The sequence below is a fragment of the Orcinus orca genome, chromosome 20 (genome assembly GCF_937001465.1).
Source record: "Orcinus orca chromosome 20, mOrcOrc1.1, whole genome shotgun sequence".
Classification (NCBI taxonomy): Eukaryota; Metazoa; Chordata; class Mammalia; order Artiodactyla; family Delphinidae; genus Orcinus; species Orcinus orca.
This window is the reverse complement of record NC_064578.1, coordinates 50266707-50274536: the sequence shown is the minus strand read 5'-3', so window position 1 is coordinate 50274536 and position 7830 is coordinate 50266707.

Genomic DNA, 7830 nt, shown 5'->3' with positions numbered 1-7830 from the left:
CTTGCAATAATTTGCTGTGGGTCTTTTTTTTTTTTTTTTTGCGGTACGTGGGCCTCTCACTGTTGTGGCCTCTCCCGTTGCGGAGCACAGGCTCCGGACGCGCAGGCTCAGCGGCCATGGCTCACGGGCCCAGTCGCTCCGCAGCATGTGGGATCTTCCCAGACCGGGGCACGAACCCGTGTCCCCTGCATCGGCAGGCGGACTCCCAACCACTGCGCCACCAGGGAAGCCCCTGTGGGTCTTTGAACTCAGTTTCCTTGTCTGTACCAAGAGGGCATTGGACCCACTGGTTTCTTTGCTTTTTTCTCTGTTTTTGTTTGTTTGTTTCTTTTGGCCACGCCGCCAAGCTTGCGGGGGATCTCAGTTCCCCAGTCAGGGATTGAACCCTGGGCCACGGCAGTGGAAGCGCTGAGTCCTAACCACTGGACCGCCAGGGAATTCCCTGGACCCACAGGTTTCTAACATGTCCTCAGATTTCATGGGCCTTACTTGAGCCCAAGGTGGTAACCCCCTTCACCCTACCTTTTCCACCCCCAAGTGCTAACTCTCTCCCCCAGCTCTGGCAGGACTTTGCCCAGGGACTGTTAAACGGACTTCAGACCGCCGCCCTCATCTTGGGCTGCAGACTCTTAACACCTCTCAAAGTCAGGCCGCCGGCCCCTCACTCCCCTCAGAAAGTGAGGCAGGGGCTCTTTGGACTTTTCTCCTGGGATCCAGCCGGCTGCACACAGTGAGGCGAGTGACCTCCAGGTCTCTAGCCCCAGGCAGTCAGAGGTGGGAATTGTCTGCAGACTCACAATGTCCTAGTCCTTCAGGCCAGCCGCCCTCAGAGGTGGTGCCCACGCAGTCCCAGGAACACACTGTGTGACTATCTGTCCTCAGAGCTGGCTCCTGCCAGGGCCTCGTCCTTCACACCCCCAGGGCAGGCCTGCGTCCCCTCAGCCTCCCCCTTGTACGGGGCCTGGCTTGCCCCTGACCAGGGCTCTCTAAAGGGAAATGCTAATGATTACAGGAATAAAAGCCTCCCCAATATACCGGCTCTTATTACATTGTCCGGACCCATGCTAAGGGCTTTTGTCATGTGGTTTCGTTTCATTCTCCTGCCACCTCTGGGGTAGAAACTACCTTCATCCTCTTTCAGACACCAGGACCTGAGGCTCAGAGGTGGAATCCTTTGTCCAAGGTCAGCTAAGAAGTGGGAGGGCTCATCTCTCTGGCCCTTCCCCCACGCCCTTGCCCATTATCCTAGCCTGTCTCCCTGGAAGCAACAGATGTCTTTCTCTCCAGGTCACCCGAGCCCCTGGACACCTCTGGGGTCCCAGGGCAGGGCCTGGAGTGGTGGCAGGGGCAACTGCCTTGGAAAACAGCTCTTATGGCCTTGGCTGGATCTGGGGGGAGGTGTGGAGGAGAGCGCCAGACACACCCACGCTGGGCCTCAAGAAACCCGAGTTACACGTTGTACCACAAGCCACAGGGGCTGGACAGCCTGCAGCTGGGGGAGGCGGGGCAGAGCAGCCCAGACAAGCCAACTTTTAAATAAATAATTAGAAATGTAGGAAGGGAAGGTCTGGGCCAGTCTCCAGTCCCCCAGGCTGCAGCTTCCCAGCCAGACCAGAATGCATGAAGTTCACATGATTCTTGGCCCTGATGGACCCAAGGGTTCCGCTTCTTCCTTTCTTTCCTGTTTCTAAAAGACTCAACCCACATTCCCAGAGTCCCTGCTGTGTGCCTAGCCCCATGCAGGGCAATGCTGGGGGGACTCAGCAGTGGTTGTGACGGTTCCCATCCCTGGCCCAAGGGAGGGCACAGACCCATCCCCAGATAGTGACCACCCAGAGTGGGCAGGGCTGGGATGGGGGCGTCCAAGGGGCTGGAGGAGCCTTGAGGGACACCTGAGCCAGCCTCAGGGTCTTGAAAACTCAGGGGATTCCTGAGTGGAAATCTGAAGATCTTGGTTAAGTGAGGAGAAATGCATATGAGAAAAAGAGGACTAAAAATTTGAGGAGGGGGCAGATCACACAGGGGTCCACAGACCACTGTTTTTCAAACTGTTTTGAATTTGAGACGGTTGATACACAATAGAATGTATATTTTGCTTGCAACACAGTATGTGTATGAACAGGTCTGCACACACACATGTAAATTAAAATGTCGCGATATAAGAATTACTTGTACAATACGCTCTATTTGACATTTTTAAAAATTAACTGCTTGGGACTCACTACTTTATTTCATGCCCTACTAATCGGTTGACACCTGAGGTTGGAAAATATAGATGTCCAGGCTGTGCTAAGGTTGCTTGGACTCCAATCAAAGGAGCAGAATTCTAGAATCAGCAGGTGTGATGTCTTTGGGGCTATTCACTGATACTCCCATCCTCCTCTCCTTCTGGGCACCTGGTGGGATTGTACTTGCCTCCCTTTGGAAGGTAGCCTTGGGGCCCAGGAATCTGCATTTTAACAGATAATGGGAGCTGTGAGACTTGGGAAATTTAAGAAACAGTGACATAGGTGATAAACTCCATGAGGACAGGGCAGAACCCGCCTTGGCCACCGCAGAGACCCCGGCAGGACGCAGCACAGAGCCGGGCACTTAGGTAAGATGTGTTAAATGAATGATTTTTTAAATTTTTATTTATTATTTATATATTTATTTTGGCTGTGCCGGGTCTTCGTTGCGGCGCGCGGCTTCTCTAGTTGCGGCGCGCGGGCTTCTCTAGTTGCGGCGCGCGGGCTTAATTGCGGGTATATGGGATCTTAATTCCCCGACCGGGTATCAAACCTGGGCCCCCTGCTTTGGGAGCGTGGAGTCTTAACCACTGGGCCTCCAGGGAAGTCCCTAAATGAAGGATTTTAACTCCAGTCTTTTTATTTCTGGCTACCTGATCTAGCTCACCGTTCCAACTTCATTTCACAGCAGTTTTCCCCAATTTCCACGGTGACCAAATGGAACTATTCTTCGTTTCGTAAATTTCTCACCTGCAGGTCTTTGCCCTTGCTGTGTCCTCTGCCCATACCTTCCCTTTTCCTCCTCCCTTCACTGGCTGCCTCTGACATCCTTCCAAATTCAGCTCAGATTGTCCCCTCCTCCAGGGAACCTTCCCTGACCCCACTTCCCAAGTTGCGTTTCCCCTTGGAGCTCCTCCATTCTAGCCCTACTCACTCTGCATCATCACTGCCTGTCTGTCCTGCTGACCTATGAACCTGGGAAGGTGGGAGCAAGGCTTGTCTCAGCCACTGCTGGGTCCCCAGTACCACTCAGCACAGGGCTGGGCACACAGTAGGTACTCAGAAAAGGTTTGGTGAATGCATGAATGCAAATTTGAGAGGAGAGGCTTGTCTACAGGTCTGATGGAGAAGGCTGAAACCCTGGAGTTTACTCAATCCCTCCTGCTGTCAGACACTGGTCCTCTCAGGGAGGACAACGTTCACAACAATACCCTTTCCACAGGCGGCAAACTGAGGCCAGGAAGGGCCTTCTTGATCTGTGGGGTTCAGATTCCCACCGTTCAGCCCAGCCTCCTCCTGGACCCTCTTACCTCCTTCCTGGAGTCTTTTTTTTTTTTTTTTTCTGATGATGAAATCTGAATCTGGGTAGGAGGTTTGGCTGATTGGGGAGAAAACTGGCTGAGACAAGTTGGTCTATTTCTCTCTCCAAGCCTGAGGAGGGCAGGGGGTGGGACACGCATGGCCAATCCTGAACCAAACCCTCAAACCTTGCCCTCTTGGTCCGGACCCACCCCGCACTTCCTGAAGGTTCTGGAATTCTAGGGTCCCCTGAGTCCTGGAGGCTTCTCCCTCCCTCTCCTCCCTGTCTGGCACCCCTGTAGGTGGGCAGTGACTAGACTAAGCCTGGCCCACACCCCTGTCGCTCAACTAGGAACATGGGTCACTTCTCCATCCCCGGGGGCCCTGATTACCAGGAGGGGCGCCAGGAGCTTGCTGGCCCCCGGCCTGGCCACCAGCTTCCGGGTCCCAACTGGGGCCTCTCAGGCTCCTTTGCTCAGTGGTCCCTGGGGCCTGAACATTCCTGCGGAGGAGAACCAGCCTGTGAGTCTGTGGGAACTCAAGGAAGAGGCCTTTTTTACTTTCACCCTTAGGTATAATGTTGATCTCAGAAAGGTCATCACAGCTTAAAATACCATGAGGCTGTGATTTGCCAGACACCAACCAAAGCGTTTTATACACGTGAACTTTGTTCACCCTCCATGACCCCAGAGGCAGATGCTACCCTTTATCCCTATTTCACAGTCAAGCAAACTGAGGCTGGAGGATTGAGTGACTTGCCTGAGGTCATTCAGCTGCTAAGCCGTGAGGCAAGAAGACAGTTTCAGGGTGCCAGTGCTGAGCTGCAAAGCCACAGATTTCCTTCCTGAAAGCTCCCATTCTGAGCAGTTTCTGTGAATTCTTGCAGAGATAATCAATGCATTTGAAACAGAGGTTGTTATATATATATATATATATATTTTAATATTGTTTATTTGTTTTCCCACAGGGGATAGGGTGCCCTGTCCTATATTCCCCCCAACCCCGTATCCTGCCTTTACCTCCTTAGCAATATTTCTTAATTAATTAATTACTTTTTGGCTGCATTGGGTCTTCGTTGTTGCACTCAGGCTTTCTCCAGTTGCGGCGAGCTGGGGCCACTCTTCACTGCGGTGCGCTGGCTTCCCATTGCAGTAGCCTCTCCCATTGCAGAGCACGGGCTCTAGGCGCGCGGGCTTCAGCAGTTGTGGCTCTTAGGCTCTAGAGCACAGGCCCAGTAGTTGTCAGTAGTTGTGGCACACGGGCTCAGTTGTTCCGCAGCTTGTGGGACCCTCCCAGACCAGGGCTCAAACCCATGTCCCTTACATTGGCAGGTGGATTCTTAACCACTGCGCTACCAGGGAAGTCCCTTAGCAATATTTCTTGACCACCTGATTTGGTACTGAAACCTGCTCTCCACCCATTTCCCCATCTGTCTCATTCTATTTGATGCCTCTCAGCATTCCGTTCACTAGACGTGGTTTGTTGAATGATCGAAGGAATGTAGTACTGAATAGACAGTTGCCTGGCTAAAGAGTTTGGACTTTATCCCCGGGGAAGTCACTGGGGTTACTAGATTAGACCTGTGCTTTCAAACATTCCAGGCCCTTCTCAACTCTGAGGCTGTGCATGTACTTGTCCCTTTACCTGGAATAATACTCTTTCCCTGGGCTCGGTCCAAACCCTCCCTATCCCAACTGGGATTCCTCCTCTTCCAGGAAGCCCTCCCAGTCCTGGTCAAGCATCCCTTCCGGGCTCCTTCATCCCAGCCCCGCTCACTCTGTGTTGTCACTGTCTGAGGATGGGTCTGTCACCCACTCTGGACTGTGCTTCCCTAGAGGATAGGGCCAGGACTGTCTTGATCGTTGCTGGGTCCCTGGCACCTCCCAACATAGGGCCCAACACTGATCAGAATAAATGATGGTCCCTTGAAGGAAATGTCCCTGCTTGGGGAGGAGCCAATTGCAGGGTAGCTGGCGTGTCAGATAAGAGTTGAGGACGCAGAGACACCTGAGGTCAAATCCCTGCCCAGGTTGGGGTTAGGCCGCAACAAACCTCATTACCCCGTCTGCTTCCAAGTCACTAAAACAGGATTGATCGCAAAGATTAGTGAAGATATGATAACTTTTTTTTTTTTTTTTTGCGTTACGAGCGGGCCTCTCACTGTTGTGGCCTCTGCCGTTGCAGAGCGCAGGCTCGGGACGCGCAGACTCAGCGGCCATGGCTCACGGGCCCAGCCGCTCCGCGGCATGTGGGATCTTCCCGGACCGGGGCACGAACCTGTGTCCCCTGCATCGGCAGGCGGACTCTCAACCACTGCGCCACCAGGGAAGCCCAGATATGATAACTTTTGACATTAATTCAGACGGGGTCGGAAGCCTCTCCTGCCTTAGAGCTTTGCACCTGATCTTCCCTTCGACTAGAAAGTTCTTCCCAGATTGTCCCAGGGGGCTCCTTCTTGCCATTCTGGTCTCATCGCAAATGTCACCTCCTCAGAGTGGTCTATCCTGACTGCTCCCTCTGTCTCTTCTGTGCAACGGTTTCCTTTTCTCCAGCTCTTATTCCACCTGACAGCCCAAGTTCATTTCCTTGTCTCTCTTCACTAGAATGCTGGCAAGGAGTTTTGTCTGAGCTTTCATTTTTTTATTTTATTAAAAAAATTTTTGTATTGAAGTATAGTTGACTTAACAATGTCGTGTTTGTTTCCGGTGTACAGCAAAGTGATTCAGATATATATATATATATATATACACACACATTCTTTTTCATATTCTTTTCCATTATAGGTTATTATAAGATATTGAGGGAATTCCCTGGTGGTCCAGTGGTTAGGACTTGGCGCTTTCACTGCCAGGGCCCGGGTTCAATCCCTGGTCGGGGAACTAAGATCCTGCAAGCCACGGCAGCATGGCCAAAAATTAACAGATAATGACTATAGTTCCTGGGTTTTTATTTTTAATTTTTTTCTCACTGTGGAATCCCTAGAAGCTTAAACAGCAGTTGGCCCTTAGTAAGGGCCCGAGGAATATTTGTGGAGTGAATAGAGTGCTCAGGATTGTCCCCTCGTGTTTTGATCGAGGGTCACCGTGTGCACCATCAAATTTACGCTCACACTGACTCTAGGACAAATAAAGAACCTTATGCTTAGCTGGTAAGTGGTGGCGCAAGGATTCGAACCCATGTCTGTGTGGCTTTAGTGCCCACGTTCCCGGTGTCTAGCACAGAGCCGAGCACGTGGGAGTTTAACGTGAGTTTGTTGAATGAATATGACTTCAGACTTGGAGGGTGGAATGGGGAATGGGGGCTTTCTGAAGTAGGTGGCGTGGAAGCTAGGAGAATTTGGGAGGGGAGAGCGTCCAGGAGACACAGGAAGGAGGTCTGCAAGGCCACTGGTGCCTGGGTGGTAGGTCCATCAGATCCTGTGCAAATTCTCAGCTTGGCTTGGCCCCTCAGATCCTGCAGGATGTTATCACAAGCTCTCAAAGCTCCTTCCCAAGCAGGGCTAGGGCTAGGGCTGGCAGTGACCAAGTGACCAATGCCCAGCACTGTCTGGGGCTGGTTGGGGCCCAAACCATGTTCTTCAATAATAACGACAATAACAACAACAGTAGTAGTAGTAGTTAACTTTATTAAGGGCTAACCTATACCCTGTCTAAATGCTTTGAACATAGGATCTCATTTGCTCTTCGGCACCCAAGGAGGTCTGAGCTACTATTATTCTTCCCATTTTACAGATGTGGAAACAGGCTCATAGAGGCGGTGACTTGCCTAAGGCCCCACAGCTGCTTCAGAAGGAAGCCTCTGATGATCACTATCGATCTTCTTTGAGCAAGTGTGAACACCTGATATGTTATCAGAGAACAGGCCAGGTGGGGAAGGAATTAGGATTTCAATATTGCCAGGAGGCGTAGCCAATCACAGCTGATTCCCTTTAAGGTTAGGGCCTTGAGAGGCAGGCTTGCAACTCCCAGCCTCCCCAGGTGTGGCCTCAAGGCGAGTGACTTCCTCTTGCCATAAGCCCCAGTTTTGCCCATCTGGAGAATGGGTAGAATAGTGGGCCCAACCTCACCAAGCAGTTATGAAGATTCCAGTGAAATCAGGCATATGCATTTGTCAAAAATCAGTAGATGTCACTTACGGTTTGTGCACTTTGTGAAAAAGAGGACTGTAGACAGGGAATTCCCTGGCGGTCCAGTGGTTAGGAGTCCGTGCTTTCACTGCCCAGGGCGCGGGTTCAATCCCTGGTCAGGGAACTAAGAAGACCACGTAGAAATATTGAACTGTGATTAATAAATGCATACATACT